The following is a 21,136-nucleotide window of genomic DNA, read 5'->3' on the forward strand; positions in this document are numbered from 1 at the left end:
TTTTTTGGTTTTTCGAGACAGGGTTTCTCTGTGGTTTTGGAGCCTGTCCTGGAACTAGCTCTTGTAGACCAGGCTGGTCTCGAACTCACAGAGATCCGCCTGCCTCTGCCTCCCGAGTGCTGGGATTAAGGGCGTGCGCCACCACAGCCCGGCTCTTGAGAGATTTTTAACCAGTTACTGTTTCCTGAATAAATAGAATGGTAAAAATTTGTTGGCTCAAGCCTTTCATCCCAGCTCTTGGGAGGCAGAGACAGGCAGATCTCTGAGTGCAAGGCCAGCCTGGTCTACAGAGCGAGTTCCATGACAGCCAGGACTACAGAGAAACTCTGTCTCCAAAAACTAAAACAAACCAACAAACAAAATTGTGTGTGTGTGCATGCACATGCGTGTGTGTGTGTGGGGGGTGGGGGTGGGGGTAGGTAGGTGAGTGTCCCACAGTGCACCTGTGGAGGTCAGAGCAGAGGACAAGTTGTAGGAATCAGTTCTCTCCTTCCGCCATGTGGGCCCCAGCTACAGATCAGGTTGCATTTACCCACTGAATTTACCCATGAGTTTTCTAGGTTCCCAGAAATTCACATTCATGTTCTAACTTAGCAATTAAAAAGAAAAACAACTTTTGCTGACATTTATTCATTATTGCTTGTGTTTGTGTGTTAAGGCATGTATATATCATGGTGGAGGCCACGTGTGATTTGCAGGAGTTGGTCCTCTTGTTTCACCCTATGGGTCCTGGGGTTGAACTCAGGTCTTCGGGTGTGGCAGCAAGTGTCTTTACCCGCTGTGCCGTCTTATCAACCCAGTTAGTCACAATGTCTTTAACAGAATTTTAGTTCAGGGTCTACTTTGACTAAAGCTGTGTGATCGCCAAAGGTGTTTTTGAAGCTATCTGACTAGCATCAGTGACAGGGTATGATGTCTTAAATATTTTTGTTTGCTTGTTTTATGAGACAGGGTTTCACTGTTTAGCTCTGCTGTCCTGAAACTCACTTTGTAGACCAGGCTGGCCTCGAACTCACAGAGATCTGCTTGCTTCTGTCTCCCAAGTGCTGGAATTAAGGTGTGCACCACCACTGCCTGGCTTTGGTTTTTAATTTTTATTTTATATGTACAAATGTTTTGTCTTCTTGTGTGGGAATAGGTCTTTTCATATTCAAGTAGTTATTATCCAATCAACACTATAGAAAAGTGAATGTAACAAAATTGACCCTGCAATTAAAGATCTCTCTTTTATTCTGTATGTATTTGTGGTATGGAGGCCAGAGTTTGTATCAAGTACTTTTGATCATTCTCCAACTTATAAATCGAGGCAGGGTCTCCCATCTGAGCTTGCACACACATCCTAAATCAAGTAATAAAATAATTATTTACAGTAAGTAGGATTAAATCCAGAGGTTTAGATGAAATCTGCCTGGTTGGAGAGATGGCACAGTGGTTAGCTCCCCCTGCTCTTCCAGAGGACCCCAGTTTTGTTCCCAGCCCTGTATCATGTGGTTCACAGAGACCTGTAACTCCAGCTCCAGAGTGTTTTGACCCCCTCATCTGGCCGCCGCCAGATCCTACACAGGTGTGCATACATGTACACAGACACATATGTTCACATAAATAAGAACACAATAAACCTTAAGTGAAAAGTAGGTGTGACGCTTATGTGTTTGAGAGCTGTTCTTTGTCCTTCCTTTTCAATCTGTCAGACTCCCTGTAGCATTTCCTGTAGAACACCAGTGACAGGCTTCCTCAGCTTTAGTTTGTCTGTCTGGGGAAAAACAAACCGAAATGAATAACAACAACAAAAAGGTCTTGAGTGTTTTTCTTCATTGATTTTCATTTTATTTGAGGCAGGGTCTCTCACTGAAGTCAGAGCTTGTGATTCAGGTGGTGTAGCTAGCCAGTTTGCATGGGGGATCCCCTGACTCTGCCTCCCAAGCACTGGAGTTCCAGGTAGACTACCACCCTTGCCCAACATTTTGCGGTGCTGAGGATCTGAATTCTAGATCTCGCTCCTGCACAGTGTGCAGATGACAAGTTTTCGTCGATTTAGAGTTACCTGGAAAGAGGGAACCTCAGTAGAGGGATTGATTAATGATTGATGTGGGAGGAACCTGTCCACTCAGGGTGCTGCCATCCCTAGTCAGGTGGTCCTGAGTTTAAGAAATCCAGCTGAGCAAACATGAGGAGCAAGCAAATCAGCAGTACTCCTCCATGGCCTCTGCTTTGGTTCCTTCCTTGAGTTCCTTCCCTGACTTCCCTCCGTGATAGAGCCCTGCGAGTTGGAAGATGAAATAAACCTTTTCCTCCTCAAACTTATTTGTTTGCTATTTATTTATTTATTTACTTATTTATTTATTTAATTTATGTGTTTTGTATGTCTGTATGTGTACATTTATTCTCTCTCCTTCCCTCAATCTTCCTTCCTTCCTTCCTTCCTTCCTTCCTTCCTTCCTTCCTTCCTTCCTTCCTTCCTTTCTTTCTTTCTTTCTTTCTTTCTTTCTTTCTTTCTCTGTGTAGCGCTGGCTGTCCTGAAACTCACTTGTAGATTAGGCTGGCCTAGAACTCAGAGCTCTTCCTGCCTCTGTCTCCTGAGCACTGGCTCAAGTTGTTTTTTGTCAGTGTTTTATCAGAGTAATGGAAAGCAAACTAGGACCTGGCCCCGATGCTGCTGTTTCTGATCTGCATGACCTGGTAAGTGCTGTTGCCATCAGCTGAGACAGAGAATACAGCAGCAAGGTCGTGAAATGTTAGTTTTAGGTGTCTGGCGTGGGTTGTCCTGAAAGTGTCTGGGAGTCAAACGAGATGTGTGTACTTGGGTCCTGAAATTATAGGTGCTTATGGCCACAGCGGGCTTCTTCATGGGTCCTGAGGGTTTGAGCTCCAGTCTCTATGCTGGTGTGGCAAGCAGTGCCCCAGCCCTGTCTTGGTACTGTTTTTAAAGACAAATTCAGTAAGCTGTGATTTAGTAAATTAGTATCTAATGAGCTTTTTTAGACAAACACTTTATGGGCTATCCATAATGGGAGCTGCGGGCTGGGCAGTAACCACAGTATTGCTCCACTTTTGATGCTTCTTGACCATTCCAGCAGTGTCAAAATAATCGTCAGAAACTTAGTTAATGCCATGTGCATGGTTAGACTGCCATTATATTTTATATGCATGAATGCTATACAGTTCTGCCGGGGGGGACATGCTATTTAAAATTAATGCCTCTGCCTCCCAAGTGCTGGGATTTAAAGCGTGGACCACCACCACCACCACCACCACCACTCGGCCATTGCTTACTTTTCTTGTCCTAGGGGCAGGGGACCCAGGGTGGCATGCATGCTATGCAAATACTGAACCTTTGAGTTTCAATCCCAGCCTTCCTTTTGTGTACTGGTAACAGCCTCTGAAGGGTGTTTCTATACAGCAACTGCTACAGTTTCTCTTTTACACGGAAACATTTGAAATAGTAAAGTAAAATCAAAGTGCACAGTGAAAGGATCTCTTAACTCCTGGTTTGGGTACTGGGATTTTTTTTTTTTTGAGCCATTCAGTTACTTTGATTCAATAAGCAATAGAAGCCAAGCCGAGCTGTAGGGTGTTTGTTTGTATCCAAGAGGCAGTTGATGCAGACTCTACCCCAGGCCTGGAGAGATGGCTGTGTTAGAGCATTGGCTACTCTTTCCAAAGATCTGGTTGGTTCCTAGCACCAACATGGCAGTTCACACCAATCTGTAAATCCAGTTCCAGGCAATCCAGTGCCCCCTTCTGGCTTCTGTGGGTACAGACTTCCATGCCCACAAAGTACATATAATACATAAAATAATAAAACTTAGAAAAAAAGCCTCTACCCCAAAGATTTCAGTGTGAAGGTGTTTGTCTATAAATCCAGTTTCCTGTTTGTGAAATTGTTTATGAGTTTCGTCATATTATAGTTGCCCCGTTACACGTAAGAAGATCCAGTGAAAACAATTTATTAAAAATTTGCATAATTTTTTCCAAGTTTTATTTCAGAGAGAAGATAATGGGAAATGCTTTAACTTTAAATGGTTGGATGGTCTTCATCGGTGATGGTGGAATTTTGCCTTTAAAAAAATTGTAACACAGTTGAGGGTGGTGGCGGTGCATGCCTTTAATCCCAGCACTTGGGAGGCAGAGGCAGGCAGATCTCTGTGAGTTTGAGGCCAGCCTGGTCTACAAAATAAGTTGCAGGACAGCCAGGGCTGTTACACAGAGAAACCCTGTCTTGGTGGGGGTGGGTGGGGGAGTAACACAAGGAAAACAAACTTAACAAAACTGCATGGGTGCCGCGAAGCGACTGAACCGTGTGTGGCTGCGGAGGCGCATTGTGTCCCACTCGTAGTAATTGATGAGATTAAATGGAATGATTGATTTCTGCTCCGTTCTTGGCGCACATTTATGAGCAGTTGCTTTGACACCTTAGCAGGATGTCAAAGGTCGTAACTTTCTTTCTTTGGGAGAATGGGAGCTTTCAGTTGCTGGTCCTGGCAACTGCGCCCTGGACCTTTTGCCTCTTCCGTCTTGCATAGAATTGCTGAGAGTGAGGGTTGAAAGAAACATCTCGTAAATCAGCAGGAGAGAGCCTTTTTCTTCTAAGGCATCTCAGAATGGTTGAGGACCAGCAGAACCCAGGAAGAGATAATGCTACGCTTCTTTTGGATTTTGAAAAAACAACAACAAAAAAACTTTGAATGGGAAATAGGCCATTAGAATGCGCTAGCCTGTGTCAAATGTGATTTTTATTTGTATTGTCATATTTTATTTAAAGCAGAACATGTAAGCTATGTTAGACATACACATTCATTTTTCTATTTTTCTATAAAAGCCAAATATCTGACATGGGCCGGAATGGGAAAGGGGTAGGAAGCTGGGTGTTGATCTGCATATCATGTAATTTATGTTGTTTCAGTGGCTGGGTTTTCTACTTTAAAAAAAAAAGATTAAAGAATCGTGTGTGTGTGTGTATGTGTGTGTGTGAGTGTGTGTGTGTGTGTATGTGTCACAGTGTGTTTGTGGAAGGCAGGGGACACCTTTGAGGACTCAGGTCTCTGCTTCCACCATGTGAGTTCTGGAGACCTGAGGTCACTCGATGTGATGGCAGCTCCCCTTACTTGCCAACACCACCTCCTGTACCCCCCACCACCCTAAGTTTCTGCTCTTCAAAATATTGGCTATCCAATAGCTACAGCCATTGGTTTTAAGTTTGGTTGAGTTTTTACCACAGCCACTATACCAGTTTGTATCTAATGATGTCAGGAAAGTCCATCAGAGAGTGAGCAGTTGTGTTTGCCGTGTGTGTGTGTGTGTGTGTGTGTGTGTGTGTGTGTGTGTGTGTGCGCGTGCGCGCGCGCGCATATGTGAGTAAACCTTTAAATTTCCTGATGGCACCTGAGTTTTAGTTGCCTTTGAGTGTTGTGGCAACAGGTCTGTGTCCATGGCCCTCAGCTGTGCATGTGTGTATATACTTCTGTTACGTATCTTTCTATAAAATGATGCTTCTGTACTCCGTGGTGACTTGTTAGAAATTCTCATAACTAAGATGTGACTGCTAGCTGGTTTAGTGTGAGCACTGAGGAGGTCGTGAATTCAGAACCACAGTGGTCAGCATGGTGAGAGCTGTCTAAAAACCTAATATGCATAGAAAAGAAAGGAGAAGGCCTGTAACCATCATTGCTGCCCTCCTCTGACCCAAGGCTCATTGGACTTTTTCTGCTTTCTCCTCCTCCTTTGTTCTTCACCTTCCTTCTTCCTCCCTTTCTCTTCCTCCTCCTTCCTTTTCCCCCTTCTCCTCTTTTCTTTCGCTTTCCTTCCTCTTTCTATCCTCTTCTTCCTTCCTCGTTCCTTCGTGGTTTTTCCTTCCTCCCAAGGCCCTTAATTGTGCAAGCGTTTCAGCTCTTGTGTAGGCCTAGGAATCAGACTTCCCCGTCTGTTGCTACTGGCTGGTTGTGGCTCTCCCTCCATCTTCTACCACCAAGCGCCGACTCTGCCACTTGTCAAGGCTTTGGTGACTGAACTCTCCCACTGCTGCCACCCAGCACCCTGGCAGCACTCCGCAGCTCTGCCTGGGTGGCAGCCACCTGCAGCGGCCGCTTCTAGCTGCTCATGGTCTCTGCCACTGCTACTGTTTCCTTCGCACTTCCCAAAGTATGAGAGAGGAGACCGGCTGAGAGAGGCCTTTTATTGAGCCTAAGGTCGCAGCACTCGTGCAGCCAGATGGAGGGGGTTTGTGCCGGCCTTAGCAAACCTCTTATGCAAATGAGGGTTTGTGTTTACACCAATCACAGCATTGTCCCCTGTGTGCCAGTCCCAGCAGCCTCTATGGGGCCAGTCACTAGGGGGTGAGTTTTCTCTCTGACCTGGGCTAAAATATTTGCAAGGTCATCTAGAGTTCACTAGTGCTTATGATAGCAAAAAATCTTATATGAACTGTTTGAAGCAGTCGTGGCTGACACTAGCAGTGAATTTTTTTAAAACAAATTTTAACAGTGCTTACCACCTGCCCAAGGCCCATGTAGATTATTTAGGGGAAAAAAAAGGTTGAATTGTGTTATTGGAGGTCAGAGCTTCTTAGAACCTGACTCCAAGATAGCTTCCATGCTGTGAAGTTACTACAAAATCCTGTTAAAGTCCTTTTTTGTGTTTTGAAACCTCTGTAGTTACCTCCCACTTCTGCCCCCAGCCAGCTAAAGGCTAACTTTCTTTTGAGTCTTAGGGGTTAGGTATGTCAGGAAATAGTTCTATACCTGGTAGAGGAATTGCTCTGCTGTTCTTAACACTTAAATGGTGTATTGCAGAAAAGTTAGTTTTGAGTAACAAAAAATGGGATATTATGATTAATTAAACATTTTTAGATTTATATATTTGTTTGTTTGTTTTTGTTTCATTTTTCAGACAGGGCTTGTAGGCAGAAGTTTCTGTCCAGCAAGCTGCTTTCCAAATAACCAACACAGCGACTTAATATTAATTATAAATGCTCGGCTGATAGCTCAGGCTTGTTACTAGCTAACTCTTACATTTAAATTAACCCATATTTCTTATCTACCCTCTGCCATGTTGCTCATGGCGCGTTACCTCGTTTTCTACACATCCTGCTTCCTGGGCATCTGGCTGGCATCCCCTGACTCTTCCCTTCTTCTTTCCATTATTCTCTCTGCCTTGAAAATCCTAGTTCTCAGCCAGTCAGCTTTTTATTAAACTAATTTGAGTGACAAATCCTTACATTGTACAAAAGGATTATTCCACAGTACCGGGTTTCTTCGTGTAACCACCCTGGCTGTCAGGAACTCACTCTGTAGTTCAGACTGCCTTCAACTCACAGAGATCTGCCTGCCTCTACCTCCCTAGGGCTGGGATTAAAGGTGTGCCCCACCAGCGCCTGGACTTTTATTTTTTAATTATGTGTATCTCTATATGTATGGGTATGTGCATGTGTGAGTGCAGGTCCCCACAGAATCCAGAAGAGGGCGTCAGATCTCCTGGAGCTGGAGTTACAGCCAGTTGTGAGGTACCCAATATTGAATGCTGTGAACTGAACTCAGGTCCTCTACAAAGACAATACAATCTCTTCATTACTGAGCCGTCTTTCCAGTCCTAATTAATATACAATTTTTTTTCTGGAGAATCTGTTGATTTTTCAATACTGAGTTATGTATGGTAACTGAGTTCCAAAGAAAATGCTACAGCATAGTCTATCTACATGATAGCTTTTGTATCTTTATCTGGCGGTGTGTGTGTGTGTGTGTGTGTGTGTGTGTGTGTGTGGTTATTTGCCTGTCTCATCACAAAGGCTCCCTTTTAGCTCTCCTGCCCTGGGAATTAGCGATTAGCAACAGAGCAGGGAGGAGCCCCTGCATTCCTGGCCGAACCTCTCCCTGATCTTTTGGCTTAAGGGTTAGCCCTTGCCTGTTGGAGCTGATATTCTGTTTGTTCCCCACTGACCTTCCATGCTCAGGGCTGTACGATGGATCCTCCATCCTCCTTTGGACCCTGGATGTTGTGATCCCAAATCAAAGGCCTTTATCTCCTCCTAAGGGAAGGGGGATTAAGAACTTCCTGTTGCCTTTTCAAACACTGAAGGGCCTGTGTGGGGCCTGGTGTGGGCCTGAGGTCACTTATAAAGGCTTGAGATGCCCTTCGGTTCCCTGTCAACTCAGAGCTCTTGCTTTTAGGAAAGGGGGCTCGCAACTTTCCATGAACAGAGTTCCTGAGAGTTTAATGCCTCTGTTTATAAAGTCAGTGAATCAATCAACTCACAGAGGGATTATCTCAGGGAAATGTTCTTGTCTTTGAAGGCAAATGCAAAATAACCCGATTAACCTGGAAATTCAGATTGCCTTTCTTTGGGGGTTTACACTAGTCATGGTAAGGCACTAATTCATCAAACAGAATGCAAACTAAGGGTCAACCCTGAGATCTCTACATGAAATTTTGATTCTGTGTGTCGCCTGTCTTTGTGGCCTTTAGAAACCATATCACTACACTGTACTCTCTTCTTTCTTTGGGCACCCTTCTGGATACAATTCACGGAGAATTTTCATCTGTTCTTAACACTTCGTATTTTTATTTCCGGGGAGGGTTTTGTGTGCATGGGTGTGGGGTTGTGCATGTGTCTGTGTGTGGAGGGAGATAAAGCCAGAGGTCTACATTATCTTTTGAGACAAGGTCTCTCACTGACCCTGGAGTTCCCTAACTCAGCTAGACGGGCTGGCTAGTGAGCCCTAGCGGCCTTCCTGTGTCCACTTTCTTAGTTCTGGGACATCGCCTTGCCTGACTTCCTTGGGTGCTGGGGATTGAACTTAGGTCCTCCTGTTTGTGCGGTGAGCACTTCGCCGACTGAGCATGTCACCATCGCCTGTTCTTATGATTCTAACACTTCTGTTGTCTTGAGCAACACACTCCATGCTGTGGGAAATTCTGCTTCCCAGTCCTCTGCCCTCTAACTTAGTGCCCATCACAGAACGATTGAGAAACTGCTGTTATATCCGACTCCAAAGTGTTGTTATATTTCCGGATGTCTCTGAATGGCCAGGTCCATTGTTGATCATTTGCTTGGCAGAAGATGAGGTCTCATTAAGCCATATGAACAATTTACATGAAGCTATAAAAAGTACATGGCACCAAGCTGGGTAGCCCAGCTATATACACAGCTGGTCCTGAATGCCATTTTATCTGTATCAACATCATAATCATTTAGACACCAGTCCTGGGGCTGTGAGGACTAAACTTGGGTATAATTATCATGATTTGAATGATATTGATAAAGATACATGTATCTGTGTACAGTGTGGCAGTTTTGCTGTTGATCAGGGAAGTCGGTTTTATGGTCTTTTCAGCCTCCATCTTTCATTGAATATGAAATCTTTTGTATGGTGTTAATTATAAGCCATCAAAGAAGCAGTCAAGCTGTTTGGCTCTCTCCACTGGTAGCGACACCATGAAAACCCGACCAGTTAACCTTCCACCACACAGGTGACTGTGACCCTCGGTGGCAGGTGAAATAGGAGCTTCGCATTTCTTTAACTCCACTGTTGGATTTGGCTTTTTAAACACATCCTGGCATTTTCTGTGCGCCTGTGGCCCACGGTCCTCTGCTTTAATGTTTCTGAGCAAAAGACTGCATCGACTTTAGCAAAGAAAACTCTAAAAAGGAGGCTGGAGTGATGACCCGGTTGATAAACAGCTCACTGTGCAAGCCTGAGGGGCCGGGTTCAATCCCCAGGACCCAGGTAAAGTGCTGGGTAAGCACACAGGCCTGCCTGTGGTGCAAGCATGCAGGAGATGGGGTCTTTTGAGCAGGCTGACTAACAAGCTTGCAGAAGCAGTAAGCTCCAGGTTCAGCAGGTGGAAGTCATACAGGATACACCCGGTGTGAACCTTGAACCTCACATATGTGCATATATGAGCAGGTGCACATATGCAAATACCACACACACACACACACACACAAATACACGTTTTCACAAAGGGAGCTATGATATTATTAAATGAATTTGTCCTGTTGTGACAAGTTGTTCAGAAGTCAATTAATTCTTTTTAACAGGTTGTCTGTAATACACACACACAGTTATATATATGTATATACATATATATATACATATGTCTGTCTGTCTCTTTGTATATTTATATGTGTTTAACTTTTTTTTTTCTGTTCAAGTTAAATTGTCTTGCGTCTAGATTGGTATGATAGCTCATGTTAATAATCCCAGCTACAGGAGTCTGAAGGAAGGAGGTCACAGATTAGATAATTTGTCAAGACCCTGTTTCAGAGTAAAAGTAGAGCTTAAGTGGTCCTAGTAGTACACATACACTGGCTCTTTCCTCAACAACTGTTTGTAGGTTTAAAAAAAAGAGAGACTAGATATATAAACCTGGTTACTATTTTTTCAGGGTCTGATAACTTATTTGTTACTCTTAAAGACTTATTTTTGATTGGACTCAGCAGTAGAAGCTCCTCGTTGACTAGTTTTTATGTCAACTTGACACAAGCCATGATCATCTGGAAAGAAAAAATCTTGGTCAAGAAAATGCCTCCATGGGACTGGACTACAAAACTAGTCTGTGGGACATTTTCTTGACGAATAACGGTTGATGTGGGAAGGCCCAGCCCACTGTGGGTACTGCCACCCCTGGGCTCGTGGTCCTGGGAGCTGTAAGAACAGGCTGAGCAAGCTGTGATAGTCCAGTAAGCAACACTCCTCCACGGCTTCTGTTTCAGTTCCTGCCTCCAGGTTGCTGCCTCTAGGTTCCTGCCCTGATTTTCCACAGTGATGGACAGATACCTGGAAGTGTAAACTGAAATAAACCCCTTCCTCTATGGTGTTTTATCAGAGCAATGCAATAGAAACCCTAACGAAGGCAAGCTCTCAGTGAGGGCAGCCTATGTTTCACTGAGAGCTTGGCAATTTGCTATTTTTTTTTCTGTTTTTCTTCTTCTTCTTCTTCTTCTTCTTCTTCTTCTTCTTCTTCTTCTTCTTCTTCTTCTTCTTCTTCTTCTTTCTTTCTTCTTTTTTTTTTTATTGCAGCTCTGGTTTGAGTCCATCCCTAATTTATAGTTTGATTCTCCCTGGTGGACTGACACACCCAAGATGGAGACCCATCCTCTTCAGGGCCCAGACAAGGGCTGTCCCCAGCAATGGCTCTGGTCTCACGCTGTGTTTTTGGCTTCTCTTTCCTGGCCAGTCCGTACACTGGGGCCGGAAGCATGGCTTTTCTTTTCAGTTCAGTGGCCCTGGTTGGTCCAGTAACCTCCTCTCAGTGGGGCTTGGGGGTGTGGCCATCCACGTAGAAGTTCCTGGTGACCTTAGGAAGAGCAAACTCCATCCAGCTGAGGGGTCAGCACAGTCTGGCAGCCCAGTCTTGAGTACTCCTGGAGCAATGGGGCCATGTCCAACATATCGTCCTCCCTCTCCTCGGGAGGAGGCAGGAGATCCAGGTGGGTCTCACTCACATACACATGACAGGTGGAACATGCCAGGGAGGCTTTGCAGGCCCTTTCCAGGTCCATCCCTGGCGCTGGGCCAGGTGAAGAACATGGTCCCCAACTCTGCCCCTCACGTGGATCCACTGGCCAGAGCGGTCCACGAAGACCACGTTGGCCCTGGGGACAGACAGGGAGCAGGTGCTGAACCGAGGCCGACCTATGGCCAAGTGGCCACTCTTGGGGTTTGGCTTTGGCTTCTTTCCTTGGCCAACAGTTTGGCATGTTTTGCAGTTTTCTTCTCGTATTTCTTACTGTGCTGTTTCTTCAGAACAGTGCGCTGGCTTCCTTGTTGAAGGACATATGGAGTGACAATTCCCTTGATCTCGGGTGCTTTGGTCCCGGTTCTTACCGTCTTGTTTCAGAGTTTTCTTTCTTTAATAATCAACATATTTTTACTTAATGTGCATTGGTGTTTTGCCTGCATGGATGTCTGTGATGGTGTCAGATCCCCTGGAACTGGAGTTATGGTCAGTTGTGAGCTGCCGTTGGATTCTGGGAATTGAACCCAGGTCCTCTGAAAGAGCAGCCAATGCTCTACTGCATATTGGTGGACATCATCTTTAGAGAGACTGAAAAGTCTGCAGATTCTGATGGCTCTCTTGTTTCCCAGCTGTGGAGGCACAGTAGTATCTGCCAGTCCAGGGATATCTCTCTCTCTCTCTCTCTCTCTCTCTCTCTCTCTCTCTCTCTCTCTCTCTCTCTCTCTCTTGTTTTGTTTTTAACAAACCCCAAGTTGAGAGCTCTCAGATTGGTATCTAAGATGCAGCCTGAACAGATGTGGCTTATTCTCTCTCGCTCTCCTTGGCCTATAGCAGCAGGAATGCCCCTTCTCCACAGCAGGCATAGTCTGCTGTGTGTGGCTCAAGACAGTTTACTTTATGGGAAAACCTTATTGTGTTCTCGCTGTGGATTCGGACCACACCTCTCCACCCAGAGCGTCAGCAGCTACTTCTGTGGCTTCTCGTGGAAAGTGTGGGGTTTGTGTTCATCCATTTCAAAGAGCTAGACCTTGTTTTTAATCATTTGTGTATTTGTCATATATATGTGTATGTCATATATGCATATATATGTATACACACACACACACACACATATATATATGTCTCATTAAGTAGCCCTACCTGACCTGTAACTCACAGAAATAGGCTTCTGCCTTCATCACACTGGAATTAAAGGTGTGCACTGTCATGTCTGGTATCAACTTTTTAATTTATGTAATACACTTTGAAGTTATATTGTAGAACAGGTATCTAGTTATATGGAGGAGAAATTAAAGCCAGGTCTTTTATACTCTGAGGAAACTGTGTTATATGTGAAACGGCAGGATTCTGTTCATCTATCATGTATCCACCTGTCCATCCATCCATCCATCCATCCATCCATCCACTATAATCTCTCCTCCAACTATTTATCAGTCCATCATCCATCCACCCATCTATCAATATTATCATCCATCCATTCATCTATCCATCCATTCATTCATCCATCCATCCATTATCCATCTACCCATCCATCTATCTACCCAACTATCCAGCCATCTATCCATTATTAGTTATCAACTACCTACCCAGCCATTTACTATTTATCTACCCATTCATCCTCCACCCATTCATCTATCTGTCAATCCATCAACTGTTCCTACCTACCCATTATCTATCCATTTATTTTTCCGTCCATCTACTCACCCATCCACTCACCAGTCATCCACCTCTCCTCTGTCTGTCTGTCTGTCTGTCTGTATCTATCCATCTATCTATCTAAAAATAGAGAACAACCCTGTGAAATCTATCAAGAAAGGGTTTAATGGACTGCAGCTCCTGAGTAGGTGTTTAGAGTCATCGAGAATAACCATCTCTGAAAGCAAAAACCGCCCAAACCATAAATACTTCTGTGGTGAGTTTGCGATTTTTCTTATTTAGAATGTCCACATGGACAAAGTTGCTAAGTGACGCAGGTTTGGTTACAAAGGCCGCGCTCTAATGCATTCTTGAGTCTTCCGTCTGTGACTAGTGCACTGTGTAAAACTGTGTGGAATGCTCTTCCTGCACAGTTGAGCTATTAAGCAGAACTAATTCTTTATGGAATAACAACAAGGCCTAAGAAAGGCATCTCTCCGCTCGGGCAGTAGAAGGCCGTCGCTTGGCAAACTGCTGAAGGGCAGTGGTCTGGGAAGGACAAAGCCAGGGGACTTTTTTCTCTTCCCCCGGAATTCATGGGAGCCACACAAGACGACAGCTTTGAAGCCGGTTACTGTGGCTTACTGTGCATATTTTTTTTCTGTACGGTTTCCTGCTTGTTTTTGCCAGCAGAGGGGCCAGGAATAATCACTTGATAAATGCGTTAGCATGTGCCCTACGCTCTGTGGCCACACACTGCTCCTGGGAGACAGATAATCTGAGAAGAAGAAAATCCCACTTGGGGCTGCCTTTCAAAGAGAGATCAGATTTTACTGCCAAACTAACAGGATTCTGTCTGGATTATGGGAGTGCCATATGGAGACTGATTATGTGAGGTGGGTTTTATTTTTTTTTTTAACTCAGGAATAAAGAGTGGTTGGAAAAATGGAAGGCGAAGTGAACAGTTACTGCATTACCAGCTCTAGGGAAGGAAACTGCCGCACCAGTGGTCATGTTATGACAGTTTCATGATTATAGAAGACTTATTTACCTGTCATTTTCATTGAAAATGCTTATGTGTGTGGTATGTGTGCAGGTGTGCTGCTTGTTCACATGGCACGTGTGTGTGAGCGCGTGTGTGGGTGTGGGTGAGTCTAGACGCCCAAGGCTGGTGTCAGGGTCTTTCCTCCTTACGCATTGAGGCAGGCTCTCGGAATTGAACCTGGAGCTCACTGATAAGACCCAGTCTGCTCTGGGGATTCCCTGTCTGCCTCCGAGCACGGGAACTACTCCTGTGTGCCTAGCAGGTGGACCCCCGTGCCCACCTGGCGTTGATGTGGATTCTAGACATTGCATCTTTGCTCCTCAGGATTGATCAGAGCACTTTATCTACTGAACCATCACCCCGGCCCATACTTCTGTACTTTCCTTAAAAATACTGTGGGTGTATATGCATGTGTGTGCGTGCGTGACGCGCATATGCTAGGGCATGTTCATGACCATCAGAGGACAGCTTTGTGGAGTTTTCTCCTCCCCCCTTTACGTGCGTTCCAGGGATGGAAATGAGGCCATCTGTGTCTTGAGCAAGTGATTTCTGCACACTGCACCATCCTATGGCTCCGCCCTATGCTCTTCTGTCTTCTTTCTCATTTTACTGAGTTGTGTGGCTTGGCTTGTCCTCAAATCATTCCTTAAATTTTGATTAAGACAAACTTTTTCATGGAGAGTTAGATATCCAACTCTGCCTCCTCATGGTTTGAGAAGGTGCCCTGCTTCCCACTGCTCCCTAATTTCTGGTGATCTCTTTAGTGTGAAGGCAGCAAGTGCCAGCTAAGGAGCCTGTACTTCTGCTGAGGAGGGGCTGCTGGGAATGCTCAGCAGTCTTGGTCAAACACAAGTTCCACAAGCCTGTAGCTGAGTTGTTCAGGTCCATGTCTTAGGCTGGGACAGTGGCTCCATCTGTGATGCAGACTTGAGTTTGACCCCCAGAAGCCACATAAGAAGCTGGGTGTTGCGGCATGCCCTCGCAATCCCAGTGCCGGGAAGGAGAGAAGGTGGACCTCTGGGGCTTGATGGTGGCCACTCAGCCTCTTTGGTGAGCCAGATTTTCAACAATGTTAAGCCTGGCCTGGTAGAACCTGAGTCAGGGTGAGTATGGGAAACCGGAGGTTGGCTTAGAATTCCAGCGCTGACTTCAGTCTGCAAGAAGCTCTGGGTTGGCAGCTCTACAGATGGCATCACCAGAACTACTCCCCCACCCCGACCCGCAGTTTGTCCTTGTGGATGGCTCTGGAGGGTCGAGTCTTCGGGGTACTGACAAACTGTATGTGACGCAACTCCTGGCTTCTCAGCAGTGGTGGCTGCTCCTTCAGTGTTTCCACAAGGAGGGACTGAAATTCGGACTTCCTTCCTCAGGAGCATGAATGCATTTCTAGCAGGCAAGGTAATTTTGTCTAATGAGTGTATTTGTGTGTGCTATTACAGAGACAATATTCATTTAAGCCTCTTGTACTCCTCGAGGTAATTATTATGTGTGCATTATGCTACTTGTATGTAATCTGTAGACAGATCCTTATGTGGATTCTTTCTAGATCTACATACCTAAAGATACAGGATAGATGGGTGAACAAATCTGTTGACCGATCAGCAGATGAGTATATAGGGGAGAATACAGCTGTGTTTTGTGTGTTTGTCACGTGTCTTTAGAGTGCTCTTAGTAGCTGTGTTGTTATTAGTCTTGAACACAAGCACCTTTACCCACTGAATTACCTTGCTGGCCCAGGAGTCAGCTTTTAAAACCTGTGTGTGCTGGGTGTGGTTAGTACACACCTTTGACGTTAGAATTTGGGGGGAAGTTGCAGGTGAACCCCTGAGTTCAAGACCATCCTGGTCTACAGGGCAAATCACAGGCCAACCAGGGCTAGAGTGAGACCTTATCTCAAAACAAATGAAAACAGAATAAAACCTGTGTGCTGTTGTCCCGCTGACTACGTGACTTTCGTCCTTAGAAGCTGTGTTGAGGCATTGGAGGGTGCTGCAGTGGTTAAGAAAGAGCACTCCCTGCTCTTCCAGATGACCTGGGTTCGGTTCCACAGGGCAGTTTACAGCTGTCTGTTAACTCCGCTCCCAGGGGATCCAGTGTCCTCTTTTGGCCTCAGCAGGTACTATACACACATGGTGCACAGACACGCTTTCAGGCAGACACTCATACACATAAAAATAAGTAAAACCTCAAAAAGTGTCTTAAAAAATTAAACAAAAATCTTTTTCATAAAAAGGACATGAATCTTTTTGAGATTTACTTTCAGTTAATATACAGTATTTGGTGTGTGTGGTATAAGTACATGTTGATTGTGTGTGTATGTGGCGTGTGTGTGTGCGTGTGGGTACATGGCATGTATGTGTGTGTACATGTGTATGGACGCCAGAGGGCAATATTGAGTGGCTTCCTCTATTGCTCTCGACCCTTCTTTGCTTTGTGTGTGCACGCGTGTGTGAGTGTGTGCGTGTGCAGATGCCAGTGTGTTTAGAGGCCAGAGATTGACTTCAGATGTCTTCTTTATGAATCTCCTTTTTATTTGTTGTGACAAGGTCTCACACTGAACCTAGAACTGCCTATTTTATGTAGACTGGCCGTCCAGCAGGCCTCCAGAACCTTCTGCCTTCACCTCCCAGTGTTAGGGTTACAGGTCTGTGCAGGTAACCTTGCCTAGCTTTTTACCAGGGTGCTGGGGATCCCAACTCAGGCCTGAATACTTGTACAGCAAATATTTTACCCACTGAATCGGTTTCCCAACACCCTCTCCCCAATTTTTTTTTACAGCTACCAAATAATTTTTATACCTTTCATTAAATGTGTTCTTGTTTTTTCTTTGGTCAGTTTCGTATGTATTACTCCATTCTCATGCTCACCCTGTCCTGTCTCCCCCCCCCCCACTCCTGTCCCCCCTTCCCCAGAAGTCTTCCCACATCCGTGTCATATTGTTTTGTTCTGTGATCCATTGGGTTTAATGGGTTTGGAGCTAACCTTGGCGCCTACAGGGCTGACAACTGAAGACAGTGACCATCCCTCCTCTGGAGTCCTTCTGTCCAGCAGGGAGGGGCCGGGGCCGTGAGTCCTCTCCTCATACCTGTGCACTTCCTTCACGCTGGTCACCTGAGAGAGAGTCCTTTGTTCCGTGCTGGTCCAAAGTCCTTCAGACTGGTGACCACGTCCCAGTCTGCACCTTTTCTCTCAGGTGTCCCGTCTGCCGTCCCGGTGTATTCTGCTGTACTTGAGTTTATTTTGTACAGATCTAGCATTTCTCTGCCTGTGCCAGAGCTTGCACGTGCGGTGGAACAGTGCTGAAGGTGCTCGGTGTGTAAAAGTCATCTCTTCTCATGCCCGCCAAGCACCCCGGCTGTCATCATGAATTATGAGCTGGCTCCTGCAAGCAGACCCTGGCGGTGGACAGTTGTTGTATGTAAAGCACTCTGACTCTAGGCCCATTGAAATCACTCCCCGTGCCTTGTTCTTAGGCTCTTTGCAACCTTAGGAGACAGATGTTGGAACAATGACACTTGTTCTTTTGTGGCGTATGTGTTGGAAGGGTGCCAGGAGGTAGGAAGGCAGGGGACATGCCAGCAGAGGCCCCAGAGAGCCTGCCGCATCCATTCCTTCCGTATTTAGGATATGCTGGAGGATTAAGAGACCGTTTACATTTCTTTTAACATTTCTTTTGTGTGTTGGGGAAGCACGTGTGTGACCTGGTGTGTGTGTGGAGGTTGGAGGATAGCTTGTGGAGATACGCTCCTTCAGCTGTGTGGGCTCCAGAGATCCAGTGCAGGGCATCAGGTTTGGTAACAAGCACCTTTGTCCAGTGAGCCATTTCTCCAGCTTGGGTTTTTGTTTTTATTTGTTTGTTTAGGTTTTTTGAGACAGGGTTTCTTTTATTTATTTATTTTTTATTAATTATTTTATTTTTTATTGAGTTTATTGAACTATATATTTTTCTCTGCTCTCCTCCCTTCCTCTCCCCTCCCCTTCTACCCTCCCCAATGGTCCCCATGCTCCCAATTTTATCAGGAGACCTTGTCTTTTTCTACTTCCCATGTAGTGTGAGACAGGGTTTCTTTTTGTAACTGGCTGTCCTGAAACTCACTTTGTAGACGAGACTGGCCTCGAATTCAAAAGAGATCTGCCTGCCTCTGCCTCCTGAGTGTTAGGATTAAAGGCATGCGCCACCATCACCTGGCCTGTTTTATTTCTTTTTTAATGACTACAATAGCTGTATCTCTGTATAATAGCTGTATCTCAATAGCATAGTAATCTCTATGAAGTAAATATTGTATTCTATATTATAATATGTTATAACCCCTTATGAACCTGGCTTTATAGGACAGAATGACTTTTCAGTGTTGTGGGCTTATGTGTCCAAACTGAATTGTTCTCAGGGGGGAAGAGGGGAGAATCCCCTGAGGTTCAGGGTGGTGGTCATGTGGTGTATATAGTGCGTTAATCCAGGAAGCCTTTGTTGGATGCTCTGCTTATTCCTGGCAACGGATAAAGAAGATACATTATCTGAACTACAAGATGAGACTAGGACCTAAGTAAGATAAAACAAATAAAAAATTCTTTTTAAAAATTATTTTAATTACAGTGTGTGTGTGTGTGTGTGTGTGTGTGTGATCTATGGGTGGGTATGTGTATCTAAGGACTGGTTCCTCTGGAGGTCATAAGGCCTTTCCTGTAGCATCTCCCAGAGCTGGAGTTACAGATGGTTGTGTGCTGCCCTGTCTGTGTGCTGGGAATCAAACTCAGGTCCTCTGCAAGAGCAGTATGTACTCTTAACCACTGAGCCATCTCTCCTTCCCCATCTTGGCCAGTCTTAGAGCTATAATAAGTTTGAAACGTATTCCTTGGTTGGTTTACACCTGCAGATACCATCACGCTATGATTAAACGGCGCACGGATATCTTGGCTGACAGCTGTCTCTGGGTCCAGGGTCTTGGCAGGAAGTGAGATCTGATGAGGCACAGATATTGCTGTGTTCTTGGTTAATAAAGCCTGCATGGTTGACTTGAAACACCAGTGAAACAGAACTAAATTTTAAGTTAATAGGTATAAAACTCAGTAACAGATCTCTGATGCTGTGAAGGTTTGAGAGTCAGAGCTATAAATCACCCCTTGTTCTAGAGGAGCTGCTTACAGATTCCCTCAAAGCTGCTGATTGGTGGCTTACAGATGGTGGAAGCTGGAAGCTCTGGAAAGTGACCTCTTACTGCTGGCTGTGTTCCCCTGCCGTTTGAGAGCCCCTGGGAGGAGTAGGGTAGTGGCGATCTGTGCAGCCCTCACCAGCCTCAGCGCCGACCTGTGGTGATGGGCCGGTATCTCAGCGCTGACCTGCAGTACCTGAACCTGGAGCTCAGTGTCGACCTGCAGTGCCGGGATCTGGATCTCAGCGCCGACCTGCAGTGCCGGGACCTGGAGCTCAGTGCCGACCTGCAGTGCCGGGACCTGGAGCTCAGTGCCGACCTGCAGTGCTGGGATCTGGATCTCAGCGCCGACCTGCGGTGCTGGACCTGGATCTCAGTGCTGACCTGCAGTGCCAGGACCTGGAGCTAAGTGCTGCCCTACAGTGCTGGGACCGGCTGTTAAAACCACAAATCAACATTCCGACCGATGTTCGCGTAAGAACCCTTTATATGCACATTTTTATTGGCAGCTTTTAGAAGTAACATATTCTTACATTGAGAAGATCCTAACAAGTTGTTTTAAGTTACCAAATGAGCTGTCATTACAAATAGCGTATCTGTACTTTTTTCATTTTTAAAAAAGCAATATATATTAAATATTTTATTTATTCTGGCTTGTTTATTTATTTTTTGAGACAGCGTCTCTTTCTGTATCCTCGACTGGCCTCTAATTCACAGAGAATCCACCCACCTGCCTCTGCCTCCTGAGAGCTGGGATTACAGGAATGTACCACTATGCCTAGCTTTTAAAATACATAAATGTTCTACTGAGTTAATATGCAAGCTAATATTGGTACATCCACTCAGTTAGCGATACATCGTATCTGCTATAGAATCACTTATATGTTGCTTTCTGACCACTTTTGTCTGAACAGCGAGCGTTTACAGCCCTGGCTGTAAATCGTAGAAAATGATTAAGTGGACAGAGGAAGAGGAGGAAATCACAAATCAAATAGGCACTTACATTTATTGTGTTTGCAAGGTTGCTTTTGAGGACAGCGCATGTTTTGGGGGGCCCTTGTGTCCGGGCTGTTTTATAGAGCTCTGGCCTCTTAACAACACTACTTGAAGGGCTCCTTTTGCTGCTCTTGGCTCGTTTAGCTCCGACTGTGGAGGGAGGTCAGGTTTCACGAGGAGGCTGAGGGCTTGTAAAGGCGTACCTTCCTTGAAGAAACAGAGTCCACCTCAGGAAGCGAGCGGAGGTTTTTGAGGGGATACTTAAGTTTGTCACTTAAAGAAAGAAAGAAAATGTGGACAATGAAAAGATTGCACAACCGAGTCTTAGGAGGCCCCAGAACTCACGCCCAGCGTTCACTTTCTCAGCTTAATACCCGTTAAAAAAAAATAACCATCAGGACTTGGGGGGAGGCTCAGCCATCTCATGGTTAAAGTGCTTACTGTGCAGGCATGAGGACCAGAGTTCAGATTCTCAGAAACCCAAGTCATTGCAGAGAAGGCGCAGCAACTTTCCTGGAATTCCAACCCTAGAGGAGGAAATGGGATCCCCAGAAGAAGGGGGCTAGGGAGACTAGCTAAATTTTCAAGCTCTGATTCTCTTTGAGAGACCCTACCTCAGGGACTAAGGGGGGAGCATGAGAATGACCCTAAGCATCAGGCTCCAGCCTGCATGTGCCTATATGTGTGTCCACATGAGAAATATGCACACACATGTATACACCATACACACAAGAAAAATGGAAAAAGAATAATCAAAGTAGAAGCCATGCCCCAGAACCAGGCTGGCTTCAAGTTTGTAATCCTCCATCCACAGTCTGGAGTGTGTGTTATGGTACCTGACTAGATTTTTTGGGGT

The 21,136-nt window shown here is 45.4% G+C and overlaps 1 protein-coding gene and 1 pseudogene across 1 annotated transcript in view; one reads left to right on the plus strand and one right to left on the minus strand.

Moving 5' to 3' along the window:
- Prtg (protogenin) overlaps positions 1 to 21,136 on the plus strand; it is a 115,220-nt gene that overhangs the window by 12,288 nt on the left and 81,796 nt on the right. The window lies entirely within an intron of this gene.
- LOC126489765 (ferredoxin-2, mitochondrial-like) lies at positions 11,245 to 12,662 on the minus strand (annotated as a pseudogene).

The sequence above is a fragment of the Alexandromys fortis genome, unplaced genomic scaffold, assembly GCF_014885135.2.
Source record: "Alexandromys fortis isolate MF-2015 unplaced genomic scaffold, M_Fortis_MF-2015_v1.1 scaffold_22, whole genome shotgun sequence".
NCBI lineage: Eukaryota > Metazoa > Chordata > Mammalia > Rodentia > Cricetidae > Alexandromys > Alexandromys fortis.